At 38.3% G+C, this 21,509-nt stretch overlaps 1 protein-coding gene across 1 annotated transcript in view; it reads left to right on the forward strand.

Moving 5' to 3' along the window:
* The window catches only part of tbck (TBC1 domain containing kinase), a 98,835-nt gene that overhangs the window by 41,390 nt on the left and 35,936 nt on the right, over positions 1-21,509 (forward strand). The window lies entirely within an intron of this gene.

Here is a 21,509-nt window from a genome sequence, read left to right on the forward strand (position 1 = left end):
GTCTCTGCCAGTGCAGTTTTAAAAGCTCTGCCAAAGGTGTGACAGAATGCTTCCCAACTAGTGAATCTTAAAGCGCTTTGCTGATGGTGATGTTTTAACTAAGGGTGTAAATCTCTGAGCTTGCAGTTTAACTGCACTGCAGATCCTTTAAGAAACAATTCTGGGTGTCTCAAATGATAAACTATGAATTAAAAGGTTATGAATGTTAATTTAAAATCAGTTTCAAATAATTGCGCAGCCTTACCTAGAATACACAAACTACAAAACCTATAATTTTTTAGAACAGTAAGTAAATTCTTTGGGAATTTTATGGGGGGATTTCAACATTGATTACTTAAAAATTGTGATTGGCTCTTATCTAAGTCACAGTTAAAGACAAAAAGCAGCTTTATTAATGTTATAACACACAGTATAACAGTGAAACTCATTTTATATTTTTAACATCCATGCTGCAGGCTAGAAAAAGTAAGTAAATGCTTGTATTTTAATAACCTGTAGATTCCCCTTTAGCAGCTATTAACTTTTTCAAATATTTACTGTATCTAAAAATAAGACCTATGACTTCCTCCAACAAATGCTCCCAGCAAATGTGTTCCAGTTCATCAATATTTAAATATTTTAATATTTCAGTTTATTTGCAAAAACGGATAAGTTCTATTCTTTAAGCATGCCTTTATCAGTTTTTGCAAAAAAACTCAAATGACTCAAAACTGGAGCACATTGTCCTCTTTATTTATAGTAAAATTCCTTGCAGGTAATGCCCTCTTCAGGTAATTCCACAGCGTCTTGATAATGGTGAAGTTAAGCCGTTCCAAAATGCAATTTTTCTACTCATTTAAAACCATTTTCGGTTTATTTATTTGTGTGTTTTTGGGTAATTTTTCTCCTTGCATCATAGAAGCTCTTATCATTTATTTGTTTTGAACACTTTTGAATTCATTGATTTAACTGTAAGACATCCAGGCCCTGAAGCAGCAAAGCATCCGCAAACCCAAATTATGATGCTCCCTCCATCATGCTTCACAGTTTTGATGAGCTTTTTTGTGTTGGTGCGGAGCAGCTTTCTCTTCAGTGCTCATCTAGTTGTGTACTTAGATTGTGTACTTCAGCCTTATCAGAATGTAAAGCCATCAGGGGGTCGAAACTACAATCAATGCAGTTGACCACCTGCCTGCCTGCCTTAATACTGATGAGTTCATGCATTTTTATCACCCTGTGTTTTATACACAAGTACACGCTGGTCAAAGATGTGGTATACATTTAAAGCTGTTGTCTATACGTTTTGGGATGTGGGGGATTGAGGGCACTCTCTGGTGAGAATGGGTAATTGCACCGAGTATGCGGAAGAATCATTTTAAACTGGGCGGGTGTGATGCGGTCTCCTTTCAGAGCGGATGAATCAGTCAGAGAGAGTAAGCGCTCAGTCAGAAACTTTGCTCCTTCGTTTCTTTGTTTTTACTATGAGTGAATGAGCTACTGAGCTCTGAGTTCCCCTTCTGAAGTCTCCAATGCTCCACCAGCCGCTCGCGTTCAGTAAAACTGAGCTGGATCCTCTTTTAGAGGCTGTGCGTTTGACGTAAGTACGTAAAGATGCATGACGTGGCCAGAAGAAGAACTCTCGCAAAAAGTGACCCGACACCCCAGTTTTAAGAATAAATAAATTAGACTTAAGCAGGGATGGTCGTTCCAGCACACTGATACCATTAAACACTATATTTTATCCATATTCTTCTCCACTCAGAAATGCTTCTGCTTTCAGTTTAGACTCAAAATACTTTAAACCAGAGTTTTAACTTTGACAGTAGTAGTAGTCATAACTAGGGGTGGGCAATATTATATCGTATACAATATATATCGTGATACAGAAATATAATAATATAAAAAATCCATATCGTGATAACAGGGATGTTCTGTATTAAAAGTAGTCTATTATTTACTATGAAGCTTTAAGTGTATTTATTGTATAATTGTATTAATTTGCAGTTTATATGCATGCATTAAATATTCTGCAATATTTTTTGCTGCATTCTATTATTTTATGCTATATTATTTATTTTGCCACATTATGATTATTCTGTTATACTATTATACTCTATTCCTGAAATGAATGAATTATTTTAGTTTTCCTATATCACCAAGTATATCGTTATCACAAAAATACCCTGAAATATCGTGATATTATTTTAGAGCCATATCGCCCACCCCTAGTCATAACCTACAGATAATAAACAGTTAACAAATTAAAGGGGGGAATTCAGACTAAACATCTTGCAGAATTTCTAAGTTATTTCAGATGCAGCTCATTTACTAATGTTTTAAGGCTCGTCTTAAAAGTCATAGTTGGCCAAACTGAGATTTAGATCTAAAAAATGTAAATTAGGAGAACTTATATACTATAAATTAGGCTGTGGACTCTAGAAAGAACTGTCTGTAATCACTTTAGTGTAGAACTTTATTATTTGAAGTTGGCCTGCCTTTCATGTTTTACAGTGTGTGACATAATAGAACATAATGTGCTGTTGATGTAGATGGAGCAGACACATATTCAGACGCTATTATAAGCTATATGCCTTGCAATAGATAGAAAATTGCTTTTGACCAGCTGTGGGCTTGTGATTAAAGGCTGACGCTGCTCAGAAACAGACATGTGGGCACAAACATATGTTTTGATCAAGTACTGCAGTGGCGGGTGCAGTGAGAGGAGGCAGATTGTCCATTATTACTTGTTTGTAATGGTTATTACTAAAGGAGTGAAGGATTTTTTGATTGTGTGTGTGTGTGTGTGTGTAAAGGTAATTTTTCTTCAGGAAGGGTCTCTGTGGCGTGTGGATGGTAACAGTGGATTAGGTTGTGATGGGGATGTAATTCAGAGTGAATGAGAGCGACCGTCCTGCTGACTGATTGTGTGCAGTGTTCTGATCTCTCGGGCTGGTGATGGTGCTGGTCATTCTGTTCGCTTGGCCGGTGATCCTTACCAGCTTTATCTAGTTTTTGACATGTTTGACAAGATAGATGTTGCTGGGATGTGAAAGCTCATTGGCTGAAGGGCTTACATTTGTATTTCTGGCCTTTTGCGAACAAATAAATCCTTATTGTAGAAGCAATCAAATGTGCAATCAATACAATCAACAATCAATATAGCAAAGTGTTACTGGTGGAGAAAAAAACCCCAGTTTTACTTGTTACACCTAGGCCTGTCACAATAAGATTTTTTGTGGACGATATATTGTCCCAGAAATTATTGCGATACGCAATATTTTTTAAATTTTAAGACTATTAAATGCCACTGGCATAATGATAACAGAATTGTATAAAAAAAGCAATTATACATGTCTTAAAGACAACAAAATTTATAAATTGAAATTAATCATTTATTAATATTAATAGTTTGGGAATTATATACTTATTTCTTCACCTACCTTAGGCTACAAAGTTTGTATGGAGTCACACTTATTAAAGCATGACTGGCTAAAATACTGTTCATATATTTTATATATGTGAAAAAACATACAAATAAACACAATAATAGACAATATCACGATTAGCAAAAATGATTGAGGTCATGTTTATTTATTGTACGATAAATCGATATTGCAATTATTGTGACAGGCCAAGTTACACCAAACCAACCTATACAATATACTGTAGTAGTTAACAATACACTGACATGCCAAAAGTCATGGGACAGGACCTAATATTGTGTCTATTGATTTATGCCATGCTCCATGGAAACTACAGAACACTACACTGACCTGTGGATGGATTGGCGGCCTTTCCAGGGTCTATACTGCCTTCCGCCCGATGCCGGCTGGGATAGTCTCCAGCCTGTTTTCTGGGTATTCAGTGTACAGTAAATACCCGCTTTTCTTCTGCTCTTTAAGTTGTGTTGTAAACTCAGTGAAGGAGGTCTAAGACAAAACGGGCCTACAAAATAAGTATGTGATTCTGGCTCCGCCTCCGGTCTAATTCTATTTAAAGCTTGTTAACGGGACACACAGTTTCTGCCTTTTTTAATGGAAATGTAACCTCAGTGTCCATGTTTATCGCAGTCTTTGACATTAAATATAAAAATCAGTATGAATGTCGTTAAATTGACATTAAACAACGTAAAAATCAGGATATTATTTCTGATTGAACTGTGTTTGAGGTGCCTGTTTCCTGAAACTTTCATGACACAATAGCCACGCAGTTGATGGCAGTCCAGCAAAATTAGGCTTGACTGATTTGTGCTGTTGATTAAATGCAACAGTAATAATTTTATACAATAACACATTTCTAATAGTTTCATAACTTTCATAAACATTGCTCTTTCATATTAGATAATGAGGATAGAATTACAGTTGTGTCTCACCTCGTATAACAAGTATAAGAAAAATCAGACTGGACTTTCTATGGAACCCTTTGGTACACCTAAAAAAATAAAAATAAAGGCTTTTATATACTGTACTGTAGAATTTTAACATGATGTATTCAGCCTTGTTTATGTGTTAAAAGATAGCCAGAACATTTTATTTTGACCAGCAAAGTAGTTAATAATTATTCATTGTAATTAATTATAATCAGCCCTGGCATTCCATGATTAATGCACTTAAACTGCCATCTTCAACTTGATGTATTACTCTGCATTGATGCATTTGTGCATCCCTAATAACAAAAGTCATAAAAAGACAACCTAATTGAAAGCTCTGGGTCCTGGGCTGTCAGCTGAAGTTGGTTGATGGATTTGAGTTGGCACCCCTGAGCTTTAAAGCTCACAAAATAAAAAGCTGCTTCTTTACTTCTGATATTTCTTTTACTCAAAGGCTTAATCTCTTTTTTTTATTTGGACCCCTAAATAAGCAAATACCAGGAATTATGAAATTATTGATGTCAGTTTCCTAGAATGGGCGGCACGGTGGCGCAGTGGGTAGCACTTCCGCCTCACAGCAAGACGGTTTGATTCCCGGCTGGGGCAACCCGGGTCTTTCTGTGTGGAGTTTGCACGTTCTCCCCGTGTGTGCGTGGGTTTCCTCCGGGTTTTCCTCCCACAGTCCAAAGACGGCACGTTCAGGCTAATTGGATGCCAGATAGAAATTGCCCCCTAGGTGTGAGTGTGTGAGTGAATGTGTCTGTGTGTCTGTCTGTGTCTGTCTGCCCTGCGATGGATTGGCGGCCTGTCCAGGGTGTATCCTGCCTTCCGCCCGATGCCTGCTGGGATGGGCTCCAGCCCCCCCAACCCCCCCCCCCCCCCCCCGGCGACCCTTCACGGATAAAGCGGTTGACAATGAGATGAGATGAGTTTCCTAGAATTTGACAACCAATATGAAACAGTATACAATAAAGTGCATGACTTAGCTTTCTTGTGTCTCTTAAACACACACACACACACACACACACTGAGTGTAACTCTTCTAAGTGTGGCCTTTTTATTCCAATGTTGTAAAATAGCCATAAACTATTATACATTAGAACAGTTCTTCTCCTGTTAAAGCTGATGTTTGTAAGTTTTGGGATTTAGGACCCTCTCTGGTGAGAATAGGTAATTGCAACCAGCATGCAGAAGAATCATTTTAAACTGGGCGGGTGTGATGTGGTCTCCTTTCAAAACGGATGAATCCGATTCCAGGTTATGTTCAGTCAGAGAGAGAGAGAGAGAGAGAGAGAGAGAGAGAGAGCACGCTCAGTCTGAAACTTCACTCCTTCGTTTCTTTGTTTTTACTATGAGTGAATGAGCTACTGAGGTCTGAGTGTCCCCTTCTGAAGGCTCCATTGCTTCACCAGCAGCTCGCGTACAGTAAAACTGAGCCGGATCCTATTTTAGAGGCTGTACATGGGACGTAAATACGTGGCCAGAGGAACTTTTGCAGAAAGTGACTCAACACCCCAGTTTTTAGAATAAAAAGCAATGGTCGTTCCAGCACACTGCTAACACAATATTTTGTTCATTCTCCATTCAGAAAAGTGGACTTTCACTTTAAACACCTAATGAAAAAAATCATAATAATTAAACAAAAAATAAATAAATAAAAAGTATTTTGCAAGTAAAAAAGGTTATATCACCATATCGATATTTTGTCACAGCTCTAGAGATGAGATTGATTAGTTATTGATTATCTTCCACCCTGAATTCATGCTATGATAGGGAGCTGACATTAGCTTTTTCCCTAATTCCACCTTAAATCAAAGGGCAGCCTCAGGTAACAAAATGTAACTGCTGCTCTGTTTAAGGTGGAATTTAGCTAGCTAGCTCTCTTGAGATTTTTTTAATGCTTGTTATTAAGACAAGGGTCATAGTACGTTGAAACTACATTAAACTGAGATTATACAGTTATTGTAATTTTTAACAAAGAAAATACTGCATTTGTCTTGCCAGTCTTTTCTTGTAACCCTCCATTTGAAGGGACATGTATCTCTAACACTTCACCCTAACTCTCTATTCCAACAAGATTTGAGCTGGATTAAAAATGTTAGGGGCAAGGAGTGAAATGGTATTGGGCCTAAGAATATCCATCTAGCCAGTGTTTTTGACAATACGACCTTAAAACACGTCATTTATAAATACATAAAATCACTCCCCTTAAGTCCACCTTATAATATTCAGAAGGTTGAACTGCCTGTCATCTGCCGGGTCTGGCTACTCCTTTGCTCGACTCTGGTGCCTGAGGAGCTCTCCTCGGTCTAAGGGTCAGCTTGTCTACATAATTGATATATGAGCTCAGGGCCTGTTCTTCCTTATGGGGTGCGGCAGGGCCATTCTGCCTATGTATTTGATAAGTCAGTTCATTGCTGCTGCTTGTTACTCTTTGCTAGGCATGAAGAAGAGGGGGCACAGCCTCAGGACAGCCCTGCGGAGCTGCTGTCTTCTTTATGAGAGATGAGAAAAAGACTTTACGAATGCAAAGGAAGAAATTTGAACTACCCAGCTTGTGTGAGAAGCTGTAAATTGTGATTAGGGCTAACGTCAAGTTTTAGGATTATAGAGCAGAAGCTGAATTTATAAGTTTTACATCTAAAAAAGTGATGGAAGATCATGAGAAAACTGTCCAAACAATAATAATGGTTTATGCTTGTAGTGATGGATAATATATGGGTGTACAGTTTGCATATGTCTGCCCTATGACAATACTTTTTTTTTTTTCTTCTTCATTTTTAAATTTTTATCCCCTTTCCTCCCCAATTCACACCAATTACCCAACCCACTCATTAGTCCTACCTCCGTCACTAGTAACGCCCTAACACCAGGAGGGTGAAGACTAGCACATGCCTCCTTCGATGCATGTGAAGTCAGCCACCTCATCTTTTTGAACTACTGCTGATGCAGCATTACTGAGTAGCATCACAGCACGCTCGAAAGAAAAGCGCAGGGATTCGGTTCCTATACATCAGCTCACAGAGGCCTTGTACTGATCGACATCACCCTTTGAGCACCATCTACCCACCCAGCGACAGCAAGGCTAATTTTGCTCTCTCAGGGCTCCGGCAGCTGATGGCAAGCTACATGAACAGGATTCAAATCTCCTGGCAATCTCCTGATTACCCTATGGCAATCTTAACTAATTCTGCATGCATAAAAAACAAATGGCAGTATCTTGTCAGTAAGCTTACAGGCAAACTTAGGTTTTGATTTAAAGCAGTACACTGGCATGCCAAATATTATGGGACTAATAGTGACCCATGACTTTAGCAGTGTCCCACAAAATTAAAGAATATTGCAAAGACCTGCGGGAGATGCGAATAGGGCCTCCTGCACTGAATGTAAATATGATTAATGCCAGTAGTCAGATTATATGAATAGTGTATTTCTCTTACAGCTCTATACCAGTTTTTATTATTTGATCTAGCTTTATTCACCTAAAAGAAGACATAATTTATTTGAGGTTCAAACATGCCAGGTATCATTAATGTAAAGTCTTTACATTTTTTTTTACATTAATAGATGAAATACTATATGTTGCTCTGTAATAATAAAATAAACCAGCCCTGCTTAAAATGCTTACAATTCTGAGGCAGATATTAGATGTATTTAGATATTTGATCATATTTTTTTATCAATAGAGCTGGCTAATGGCTAACTGTTTTTCCAAGCTGGATTATTTGCTGAATTTTAAAAACAGATTGATGGCTAGTTAGATATGATATGCAGAAAAAGTTCTGCTGTTTGATATGATATGTGTGTGATGTCTTTGTATGTGTTACTCAGGTCTTCAGTTATTTTGTTGCTGGCTTAATGCGTACCTTGGCTGGGTTCTGAGTGATATTGAAGTAATTATATCTGAAAATGTGATAATTATATCACCATTATTGGAAAATGTTCTGTTGCAATAAATATGGAGTGTATGGGCTCTGAGTGGTCTAGCAGTCTAAAGTCAGTTAGCTGCCACTAGGATCGGTAGATTGCTGGTTCGAATCCTGCTCATGCAGCTTGCCATCAGCTGCCGGAACCCAGAGAGGGCACAATTGGCTTTGCTCTTTCTGGGTGGGTAAAGTAGGTGGTGCTCTTTCCAAAGGGTGATGTGAGCTTATGTATCAAGACCAAGTTGCTGCGTTTCCTGTGTGTATGTACTGTACAGTTCTTTGTTTCAAGCTATGTTTCAGTGATTGTGCTTGGCCCATTTATCCAAACTGTACTTCTGTACTTATTCTATACTCCTCACTATGAAGACTGCTACGAAGCCGTGAGGTTATTTTCATATTGTGACGGCACGCGTTCCAGCCGCAATCGTCCGTGACAGCCCCGGCAGCCGTTACAAAACAGCATCTGTGAAGGGATGAGCGGTGCAGTAGCTTTCTTCCTGATGTCCTTAAAGCCGGCTGTCAGACTCCCTCAGCATCTGAGCGTTTGATCCCTGTGAAGAAGCTGGAGCTCAGCGCTGGTGCGCGGTTCGAGCCGGGTGTCGGCGGGCGGAGGCTCTGTTACAGGCTGCACATCTCTCCAGTCTGTGAGTCTGTGAGTGACGGGTCTGAGGGCGGTGTCTGCGGCGCACGCTGAGAGCGACAGCTGGCGGTGTCACGGGCAGGAGAGTGGTAGCTGACTGGAGGTCCGCCAGACCCTGCCGAACACCGCGGCCTCCCCCGTGATTCACACAGGGGGCTGTGAGCACGGTGTATTAGCATGCAGTTAGAGCCGCGGCTGAAGAGATGGATGATGATTGAGCCTAATGCCGGGGAATTAACTGAGAGAATGCTGGACTGGAGGGCAGCTCTGATGGAGTGTAGGCTCGGGGAAGAGAGCTGTAGAAAAAAGATGACACAGTGTTGCTGTGACACTTCAAGCTTAAGCTTTCAGCACTGAGGCATTAGCCAAAAACATATAGCTGTATTTATTTATTTTGCTATCATATTATTATATAAAGGGGCTGTCAGCTCGATGGCTAATTCTACATTAATACTATATAGCCTTCTCTATAATTTAAACCAAGTGTAGGCTAAGAATGTGATTGATAATGGCGGTGGCGCCACAGCCATTTAAATAAATAACTGCATAAGAGCTAACATATTATGCAAACATCTTCGCTTGCTAAATTGCTAAATTAGCTAGCACAATTAGACAGTGCCAGAGGATGCAAGGGGATGTTATCCACCCAGTGCAAATAAAAAAATGCTTTTGCTTTTTATTGGTTATGCATTGGTTATGCTGGTTAGCAGAAAACATATAGCTGTATTTATTTATTTTGTTATCATATTATTATATAAATGGGGCTGTCTCTAGGAGCTAATTCTATATTACTAATGTATATCCTTCTCTATAATTTAAACCAAGTGTAGGCTAAGAATGTGATGGCGAATGTGTGGCGCCACAGCCATGTAAATAAATAACTGCATAAAAGCTAACATATTATGCAAACATCTTCGCTTGCTAAATTGCTAAATTAGCTAGCACAATTAGACGGTGCTAGGGGGTGCAAGGGGATGTTATCCACCCAGTCCTTTTTTTTATTGGTTATGCTGTTGACTAAACAGCATTTGCATCAGCATATGCTCCCCCCGCCAGAGTATATATATATATATATATATATGACACTTTATTTACATGCAGACACTTGTCACATTTTAATTATGTAGATGCAAACCGACATTTTTATCAGTGTATTAGTATCATATTAGCTGCTATGCACTCACAGTGCCCCCTTCATTTATTAATTATCTGCTTTGCCCCTCAGGTTACCATCACAACTGATGTTCTGACATTGCATTTCATATTCCAAGCAACTAAACTCACAACGCAACACAGCCAGCCGGTGTTTTCTGCTGATGAAAGACTGCGTGAACATTGGCAATGTGAAGTGTGTACTGCCGGTGACACAACAGATTTGAATGGAGTTTTGAGTTTACCCAAATGCAAATTAAGAGTTAAGCCATGTGCGATGTCAACTAGGGGTGGGCAACATGGCCCTACAATAATATCATGATATTGCATGGTATTTTTGCGATAACTATACTATATAAAACATTAAAAACATTGAAAAAAAATGTCAAGAATACACCATTGCAACAAAATAAAAATTAATTATCATATTATTACATACAATATGATATGGAACACTCCTAACAGAAGTCAGTAATCCAGAATGTCATGATACTAATAATGCACTGCAAATATCTCCATATATCCAGGATTAAAGTAAAATAAATGAATGATAATGGACTTATGTAATCTGTTTCTAGTATATATATAATGGGAAATGAGAACAGTGTGCATTTTCACTTTTTATAAAAACAGCAAAAAAAAAAAAAAGTACCATGATGTGATAATTAGGGGTGGGTGATATGTCACAATATTTCAGGGTATAATATCATTTACAATATTTCAATATATATGACATTATTGTGTACAATATGACATGGCACACCCCTACTAATAACCCAAATAAGTTCAGTCCCCTCAAATAAACAGAGGAAACTTGTTACCTTAAAAGTTTGCTGTTACTTAATTACGTTATTGCAGCTCTTTTAATGTGTTTATAATGAATACTCATATCATATACTTTTATGTACCGGTACTCGCTAAAATAACAAATGCTGATGGCATTCATTCTGCATTAATAAATCTGCATTATTATATGTGAATCACTTTAACGTTTAGCCAACATAAGGCCACACTTACTAGCCGAGGAAGTTTTAAACTGCTCTTACAGCTTTTTAACATTAAGTCTATACAATTGCATACCAACATTTTTTTTGCAAATATTAGGGAAAGGTAATCTGGGGGAATCTCTATACACTGATGGTAAAAGGTGAGGGTAAAGACATGTCAGTATGCAAATAGGAGGAACCAATGGGAAAGTCAATGCCGGCAAACATATTTTAATTAAATTATTTTATTAAAACAATCAGCTGAATCAGTTCTTTAATTAATCAGTCAGTACAACTTAGTTGAGTTAATTCATTTTAATTCACCTCAAAACATGCCAAAAACTTGATCTTACAGAAATAAACTGTTTCTCTGGACTAGTTCATCTTTGGACTGGATGATATGGTCAAGTTTCAATAAAATTAGTTTTACAGACTGCTGATATTATCAGTCTAGCGCTATATCATATTTTTTTTGGTTGTGATTTGTTATCAATATGTGGATATTGATTATTATTGATTATTAAAACATAGGAGCTCTAAGACTTCTCAAATTTGACATACTAAAGTTATTACTTCATTACTTCTCATGGTGGCGCTATAATTAAATGAAAAGGGAACACTTGCAGTCAAGAATATTGGTTATTAAATTATACAAAACTGAAATAAATAAATCTATAATTACTGGTATTTTATCCTCTTTAATTACTCAGATGCTGTGAAGTATTTTAGAGAATTGTCTTGTGATCAGGTATCAGGTATCGCAGAATCACAATATTACAATACCATGATTATGATGGGCAATGTATCCTGATAACATTATATCGTAAGATAGCTTGTAAATCAAACCCCATTTTTTACTACTAGCAACAGAAGAAAACAAAAAGGAGTTAGAGATTTCTCAGTACAAACATATTTCTTCACATACTGACAGAATTGCTGGAATTTAGAGAAAAGCAGCTTACCTCCAGGGTGTGTGTTTTTAGTGGAAACACAGTTGTGAACATCTCTTGCACCACGGCACACTTACTGAAAATGATGAAATGTGGCCTCATTCTGGTTAAACGGAAAATCCTATTGTCAGCTCCTTCTTACTGTGCTACTCAAGTCCAGGAGAGAATCATAAAAGTGGAGCAGCTTCTTGAACACACTGGACTCTGCTGTTAAAAAAGAAAGAGTCTACAGCTAACGGCCAAAAAGAAATAAAATAAAATAAAATATGGAAATAAGTTCACACTCTTTAAATGCAGAAATGAATTCTCATAATGCATTTCTGTAAATCAAAAAGCTTTTATTATATCATGGCTGTGGACAAGCGCCTGATAAGCAGAAAGGCTTTTTTAAAGAATGCATATGCATCAGAGAGAGAGAGAGAGAGACGCAGAGATAAAAAATGTCCGTCAGAGCAAAGTGACAGATCTTAATCTCCCCATTCCGTTTGATTTATTGAGCAATAGATCTACGTCCTGGTTTGAACTGCAGTGAGGCAGCAGACGAGATTGTGGCTTGTTGTCCCTCATTTTTACTCTCATTACTTCTCTCAGTCCCTGTCAGTGGAGTGAGAGAAAACCCCAGCCTGATCCCTGTTAAACCCCTTCAGCCACATAGTACTCAGTAAGGGAGCATAATACATAATTTCAGCATCGTAATTAACAGTATCATTGCAGAGTGTGCAGTATTGGGCACCCCTATTAATCTTAATCATTTTTAATTCTACATATTTGGGTGTTTGCAACAGTTTAATATATCTAATAACTGATGGACACAGTAATATTTCAGGATTGAAATGAGGTTTATTGTACTAACAGAAAATGTGCAATATGCATTAAACCAAAATTTGACCGGTGCAAAAGTACGGGCACCCTTATCATTTTATTCATTTGAAAACTACTTTTTACTGACTTACTGAAGCACAAAATTGGTTTGGTAACCTCAGTGAGCTTTGAACTTCATAGCCAGGTGTATCCAATCATGAGAAAAGGTATTTAAGGTGGCCAATTGCAAGTTGTTCTCCTATTTGAATCTCCTCTGAAGAGTAGCATCATGGGCTCATCAAAACAACTCTCAAATGATCTAAAAACAAAGATTGTTCAACATAGTTGTTCAGGGGAAGGATACAAAAAGTTGTCTTGAGATTTAACCTGTCAGTTTCCACTGTGAGGAACATAGTAAGGAAATGGAAGAGAACAGGGACAGTTCTTGTTAAGCCCAGAAGTGGCAGGCCAAGAAAAATATCAGAAGGGCAGAGAAGAAGAATGATGAGAACAGTCAAGGACAATCCACAGACCACCTCCAAAGAGCTGCAGCGTCATCTTGCTGCAGATGGTGTCACTGTGCATCGGTCAACAATACAGCACACTTATGCTAATTTGTTTTTCTTTCTTTGTATTGTTACACTACATTTGGCATATACTTTATCCAAGTGTCTTTACAAATAATGATGAACATTTAGCAATAGAGGACATAGAATGTCAAGGTAAAAAAAAAAGAAAGGGAAATAGTGGGATCGAGGAGGAAAGGAGGGCAAGAAGGAAATGAGATTAGACGGAGTTATTTGGTTAGTTAGAGGTGTTAGGAGAGTAAGTGCTCTTTGAAGAGCTCTGTCTTCAGGAGTTTATTAAAGATAGTGAGAGATTCTCCTGATCTGGTAGTAGAAGGTAGTTAGTTAGAGGTGTTAAGAGAGTAAGTGCTCTTTGAAGAGCTCTGTCTTCAGGAGTTTATTAAAGATAGTGAGAGATTCTCCTGATCTGGTAGTGGAAGGTAGTTAGTTAGAGTTGTTAGGAGAGTAAGTGCTCTTTGAAGAGCTCTGTCTTCAGGAGTTTCTTAATGGTAGCGAGGGACGCTTCTGTTCTGGTAGTGTTTAGTATACAATTCAATTAAATTTAATTTTATTTATATAGCACTTTTTACAACGAAAGTTTAGTTTTTCTACTTTTTTTGGCCATTTTCAGCTGAATAATTTCATTTGCCACATATTTGATGCATTACTAATATCCTATATTACAGATATTTTGCTGCTGATTTTGTAGCATTTTTGTTTTTTTCTTTTCTAGTGCAAAAGAATATAAAAAATATGAAAAATATCTGTAGGGTGCATCCTCAGTTATATCAACAGCAGAGACATCATTGTAATTTGCATTGTTTAAAAATAATACACTTTTTTTTTGCTTGTAGTGTCTCGAGTGCATGGGCCCACATGTGGATCCATATTTGGCGTAGTTCCTCTCTCCTCACTCCTCACTCGTACAACTGCTTACATCGCTTACGGATTAGCTTCATGGCAGTTCAGAAATAATTTATATGACTTACAGAATAATACGCTTTAAAATGAATTGAATGAATTAGTAATAAGCCTGCAGTGTAAGAGGTTGTCTCCCTAAGGGTGCATAGCTTCATGCATAGTAGAGCAGTAGAGCAGCAGAAGAGTAGCGTGTATACGCGCCGTGCTTGTATCTAGTCACTGCGTGGGGAAACGTACAGGGGTCATGGCAGTCTTTTCTTATTTTCTGTGCTTCTGTTCTTCTCTCTTTGCCTCTGGCTGTCACGACACTAAATGGTAATATGTGCGGTGTTTTAGACTGGGAGCTGAAGGGTGGATGACTCTGTTGGCTCTGTTTTGCGCTGAGGCGCTCTGGCCGTACGCTCTGTAGGGGCGCGTAGCGTCTTTCCACGGCCTGTCAGCTCGGCGGCCTCCCCGCGCTGTGACTGCTGTAATTGACTCCGCGGGAGGCTGCCGTCTGAGGGGAAACACAGGAGAAGATGCACTTGTGTGTCTGAGAGGCCCTGGCTGTCTTCTCATATACCACACACAGCGTCGGTCTTCAGCGGCCCCTGATGCGTATTTGGGATTCCTTCACAATCACCCCCCTTCCCTCCCTCTCTTCCCTCCCTCTCTTCCCTCCCTCTCTTCCCTCTCTATGCTCCTGCTGCTGCTAGGTCGCCCTGTTGCGCTGCGCTTGCTTCAGCACAGTATCACTGACAGCAGGCTTAAGGGACATCCATAATATATGACCATCATCTGCCATCTGGGGAACGTTTCAATCGTGTTCTGTTTAAATCCCCCTTCTCCAGGCCTTCCCAAACACTTATTACACTTTCATGGGGGTTGGGGTGTAGACTAGATTGGTGGTGGTGGTGGTGGTGGTTGGGGGGCTAAGTAGCTTTAAAGTTTGAGAACATGAGCAGATGGTGGCGGTGCTGTGTCCAAACGGGGGCGCTGCGTTGCAGTCAGCATCTAGGCAGTGTTCGTTTGTGTTGTTTTTACTGGAGAAGTTCAGCAGGACTGTGAGAGAGAGAAAGAGAGAGAGAGAGAGAAAGTGAGAGAGCTCCTTATAAAGGTAAAATATGTTTGCTTGGCCGTTGTGCACTCCCACTCACTCTTGTTCTTTCTCTCTCTCTCTCTCTCTCTCTCTCGCTCGCACGCTTTCTCGCTTTCTCGCTCTCTCACACACTCACAGTGAAAGAGAACAGGCATAGTTCTGGGTGCTTTATACCTCCAGTCATTCTCCAGTGATTGTTGTGATTGCTTGCTGGAATAGATCTATACTGAGATGCTGTTAAGTCAATAGAGTAGACTGGCATAAACCACAGTTGAAAAAAAGAACACTGTTTTAATATATATGCTCCACAAATGCTTTTGCAGCAGCTTGCTGAAGGATGGATTTTTCCTGTGCTCTGCAGAAGTCTGGAGTCTTTCCAGCATTGAAAAATATGCATATATTAATCAGAGTTTGAAGAAGCATCTATACTAGGGTTTTGCTGTTCTGTTCTAGACCTGGAGGGTCAGTTACCAGTACACAGTAAATTTACCAGTGTTAAATCAACTCTGTAAGTGTAAAATTAACACTTTTGATAACGACCACTTCAGTGCACTATTCCAACAGGACTAAGATCATCCACACACATTCTGCTGCTTTGCTAAGATTTTGTCTTAAACATGTGTGGCATGCTTCTTGACGTGCCATCAACACTTCACCTCTACCACTTCAAACAGTATTAATATCTGAAACTTCCTTCTGACCACAAAATTGTTATGTCCAGTATTTAAAAGGGACATCTAAACAGGCTGAATGCACTTTGGAAACAAGTTCTGTAGACTAATGAGAGAGCAAGGCCAATTGTGCTCTCTCAGGGCTCCGGCAGCTGACGGCAAGCTGCAAGACCAGAATTCGACCGGAAACCAATCATAGTGGCAGCGCTTTAGACTGCTGCACCACTCAACACCTCTAGACTTGTAAAGTTAAGTCAATACTAGACATTGTATTTGCAGTGAGCATGATTATGTTTGTTTAAAAAAAATGATTAAAAATTCAGCTGTTAAGCATGGGGGGGGGTGGGGGGGGGGGTTGATCATGCTTTTGGCTATGTTGCAGCCAGTGCATGGGAAATATGTTACTGGTAGAGGTAGGAATGGATTGAATTAGTCATACTTGTTAGATTTGGTCCTTACACACCACAAAATCCACAGATGGCTACCTCAAGAAGCACAAACTGAAGTCTCCTAACCTAAACCTCATCCAAAATCCAAAAAAAAAAATCTGTGGATAGGCCTCATAAGAGCACTGTATACAAAGAAAAATAAGTGAAAATCTTGCCAAAGCAGGTGTAGCGAAGTATTGACCATGCAGAGTGCCCAAAGGCTTCATTTGAAACTGTAACTATTGGAAATACAAAGAAACCATACTTTAAATTATTAAAGATAGAATGTTAGAAGTTAGAATGTGTTATCTTCAACTTTATTCATTCTCTTCATCTCGCTTAGAACTTCACTGTGACAGATTATTGACTTTACTTAATATATTTTAATCACTTGATGTGTGTATGTGTGTGTGTGTGTGTTCTCTTCGTATGAGTATCATGCAGAGATGTTAAGCTCATATGCACAAACTTCTAAAGTGCTGCAGCTCCAGGTGGCACTCTTATCATCTGATTCTACGAGTGCCAAGTAAATCTCATCAACTCTAAGCAAATGCTCACTGCTTGCCAATAGCAATTAACCTAGCTGTTTTTTCCATTTCCCTCAGGTTACCGATTTAATTGTGAAAGCTGGAACTCAGTCAATATGGGTCTTTTAAGGTGGAAAGTATTTTTATTACTCCATGCGTTGTTTTTAATTCCTGCTTAAAAAAAGTTGTTTTACAAAACAAAATCGGAATAATTTACACAGTTTTCATCTTACTCTACAAGTCAGCCAAGATATGCTTATAATGCAATACAAAAAATAAAAATGGTAACAATATGGATATCATGACTATATTTGCCAATCACAGATTTAATATTTGTCATGCCAACTCTTCCAGAGTTATATACTACTGTGCAGACATGTTTGCCACCTAAGAACATTGTTTATATATATATATTTCTCTAAGCAGTACCATTTTTTTAAGGTGGAAGAGAAACATATCACATTAGAACAGATTGTACAGATTGTGTCCTTGATTATTGGAAATGTGCAATAAAAGAGTATTTTTAAATTAATTTATTTACCAAACCAGGTATTGATATGATGATAACTGAACTGTACATCATGCTAGACTATCATGCTTTGAAGATGATATTTAGGGTGAAGTACCCATGTAAAGGGAAACTACAGTGGTATAAAACGTTTGGGCACCTGTGATAATTGTCATGATTTTTCTTTATAAATCATTGGTTGTTCTGATCAGAAATTTCAGTTAAAAATGACATATAGCAGACGAACACGGTGATATTTGAAAGATATTAGAAGTGAAATTAAGTTTAAAGGATTTACAAAACGGGTGCAATAATTCTTTAAACTAAATTAGCCTGGTGCATACATTTGGGCATTCTTGTTGTTTTATTGATTTGAATACCTTTAGCACAAATTATTGCAATTATTGTAATTATTTAACCTTGACCCACATACACAGGTTAATATAATTATGAGAAAGGGTTAAGGTGACCAATTGCAGGTTTTTCTCCTCTTTGCATTTTCTCTGAAAAATAAAAACATGGGAGCCTGAAAACAAAACTCTCAAATGACCTTAAAACAAAGACTGTTCAACATCATGGTTTAGGGGAAGGATACAAAAAGCTCAAATCTCAGAGTTTCCACTGTGAGGAACACAGTGGGGAAATGGAAGATCAGGTATGATATATGCTAAAGCTTCATTTTGGAGTAAGGTGCTGTGTGTGGACTGATGAAACTAAAATTGAATTATTTGGAAGAGGCGGTATGCATGGCGGAAAAAGAACAAAGCATTCCAAGACAAACACTTAACTGCCCAACACAGTAAAATTGGGTGGTGGTTCATCATGCTGTGGGGCTGTGTGGCCAGGGCAGGTACTGGGAATCTTGTTAAAGTTGATGGTCGAATGGATTTCAGTCAATATCAGCAGATTCTTGAGAACAGTGTTAAAAAAATCAGTGAGAAAGTTGTGTAGAGGCTGGATACTTCAGCAAGACAACGACCCTGAACACTGCTCTAAATCTAAAACTAGGAAACTAGAGCTAACCTATTGTCTAATAACTGTGTATTTGCACTTTCTGTTTGGCTGACATCAGTTATCCTCACATTATGCACATCAACTGGTGTTCACTGTCTATTGTGTTCAACTGCACTACCTCCATTCTCCATCTCCATTACACACACACACACACGAAGACTGTACATTTACACTGTATATTCTATTTCTTATTTGATTGTATTTATATGTATCTTTATATTTTATATTTTATCTTTTTTAACTTTGTGTATTGTGTAACCTGCTGCTGGATGCCAAGAATTTCCCCCCGGGGATCAATAAAGTATCTATCTATCTATCTATCTATCTAATAGGAAAATTTGTATATTTGAAAGGGGAAACTAAATTTGAAACCTTGAGTGAACTGTCGTCAGAGGGAAAAGAGTGGACGTTTTAATGGGCTAATTTTGGGTTAAACTACTGTCTAAAGGGGAACGTTTTTGGAGTAAACTCTCATCTATGAATGTAAATGCCATAATTCCCAATTATTTGTGGAGATAAAATTCAACAGCTGATGTTCAGCCCTGAATCTCAGGTCAGGCTTCTGCTCCACTATGCTTTTGACTGGCCGCTTTCTTTAGGGTGTAAAATGTGAAGCATTGGGAAAAGGTTTAGCTCACCATTTCCATAAACCCATCCTTTCTTTTTCTTCTTTTCTTCTTCCTCTAAGAGGAGATTTACTGGCTGAAAATGATTGGAATAAAGCGAATGGAAGGCTGGGATGAAGCCGTGAAAGCAGTTTTTTGGTAAATGACCCGGGCATTCTTTTCTCTTTTTAGCCTCTTTTTCTGCATGCTTTGTGAACTTTGGAATGGAGGCGCTGACGCTAATCCCCACTGACAGGCCTATTACAGTCAGAGCTCAGGTAGGGAACTCTCGGGGCGTCGGGAGTGCTCCCGCTCATGCAAATCCCGGCCCTCTGTCAGGAACGAAGCGCAGAGTGAAACGGACACTGGCCACAGATACGACCCGAGGAGGCCAGCCACATACTGAGCAGCTCCTTCTGTCTGGTTTGGGACAGTCCAGCTTTACCTACAGTACTGTGGCTGCAGTTTGCTGAGTTCCCTGCTCTGAGTAAATCAGATAATTATCTGATTAATTGAAATTTGCATTAACGCAGGATGATCCCTAGTGCCTGATTTGCATTTGGACTCCTGCCTGATGATTTCATGCTTAATCTTCTACACTGGGAGTTTACAGTGTCTGTATTACGCTGTAGACTATATTATATTTTATGTTAGATCTTTTTTTTTTTGCATTCTAGCTTTTTACACTTATTATCCAATTACTACTGTTCCATCTAAATCAGAGGTATTCCAATTTGTGTTGTACAGATCCACTGATTTCCATTGGGGTGAAGATCTGTAAAGGACAAACCATCAATGTAAATCCTGTGCTTCTTACACATTTTAAAACAAAGCTGGTGACTAAAGTATAGTCCTTAAAATATCCAGAAATACACTATAGGAACAAAAGCACCTGCTCAGTAGGGGTGGGCAATATTATATCGTATACAATATATCGTGACACAGAAATATCGTGATATTAAAAATCCATATTGTGATATAGAGATGTTCTGTCTTAAAAGTAGTCCATTATTTACTGTGAAGCTTTAGGTGTATTTATTGTATAATTGTTTTAGTTTGCAGTTTATATGCATGCACTAAATATTCTGCAATATTTTTTGCTGCATTATATTATTTTATGCTATATTATTTATTTTGCCACATTATTATTATTATTATTATTATTATTATTATGATTATGCTGTTATACTCTTATACTATATTATTTTAGAGCCATATCGCCCACCCCTACTGCTCAGTCATCGTTTCTTTCTAAATCAATGGCATTTAGACCTTTTATCCTGCTTTTTCTTTTTGGAGTGTTTCTACTGTCCAGAGAACACCCTACACAAGGAACGTCGACAAGCTCTTTGCTACCTTACACCCCGTTAACAGTCTATTTTCACACCTTGCACCCACACTGTTAAAATCAGACTTTTGTGTTAGACTTTAGGAATAAATTTACACAGATGGGTGTGGTGGTCTGGAAGTGAGGTGTGTTTAGATAAATTTCTGGTGTGTTTCTATTTTGGCGGTGGAAAACACAGGTGCGCTACTGACTGAAATAAACCTAGACAACAGTCAATCATCAGAATCCTTTCCTATAGGTGCTCCCAACACTCGTACACCCCCGCTCATTAAACACACACATAGACACTCTGCATAGAGCAAACCCGACTTTTAACTCAACAATGAACAGAATAAAGAATTAAATAACTATAATTACTGTCCCCTTAAATAAGGTACTGGTGTATCTTCACAGCGTAAACAAGCAGGTCAGTATCTGTCTCTGCTAAGATATACAAAGTGCCGCGCTGTTAAGATACGAACACGCCAAAGTCAGAGCTCACCTGGCTCTTAAAAGGAATGGCAACTGGCACACTGATTGGTTTAATTCACACTACGCCCAAAACACACACAGGGTTGGCTGTCGTCTTTTCCTTTTCTTTATAGTAGATATAAGTGTATTAGTTTGCTTGATTAGCAAAAGTAACATTTTTCACAATACACCCAAAAGACAAACACATTTCCTATTCACCAACTCTCGTAACACCAAAAACATCACACACACATAATGCAGAAGACAGCAATAGCTAAATACAAATAAATCAGTAAACAACACCAGGACAAACATAAAAAAGAAAAAAAAATAGGTTTAAACAGTTTCATTGCCACACTGTCTGCTTCCATCCTCAAAAAAAATTAAAAAGTGTTGGCAAATATCATAAATGAGATCCCCAGCAAAGGTTTAGAAATAATAATAAGAAGAAGATTCATGTGTACTGCAATTATAGTACCAATACGTTTGGACACATCTCTTCTTATTCAATGTGTTTTCTTTTTTTTATGATTTTTAATTTTGTAAATTTAATATTCAAACATAAAAGCTCTACAGAAACACATGCAGAA

The sequence above is a fragment of the Astyanax mexicanus genome, chromosome 7, assembly GCF_023375975.1.
Source record: "Astyanax mexicanus isolate ESR-SI-001 chromosome 7, AstMex3_surface, whole genome shotgun sequence".
Lineage (NCBI taxonomy): Eukaryota > Metazoa > Chordata > Actinopteri > Characiformes > Acestrorhamphidae > Astyanax > Astyanax mexicanus.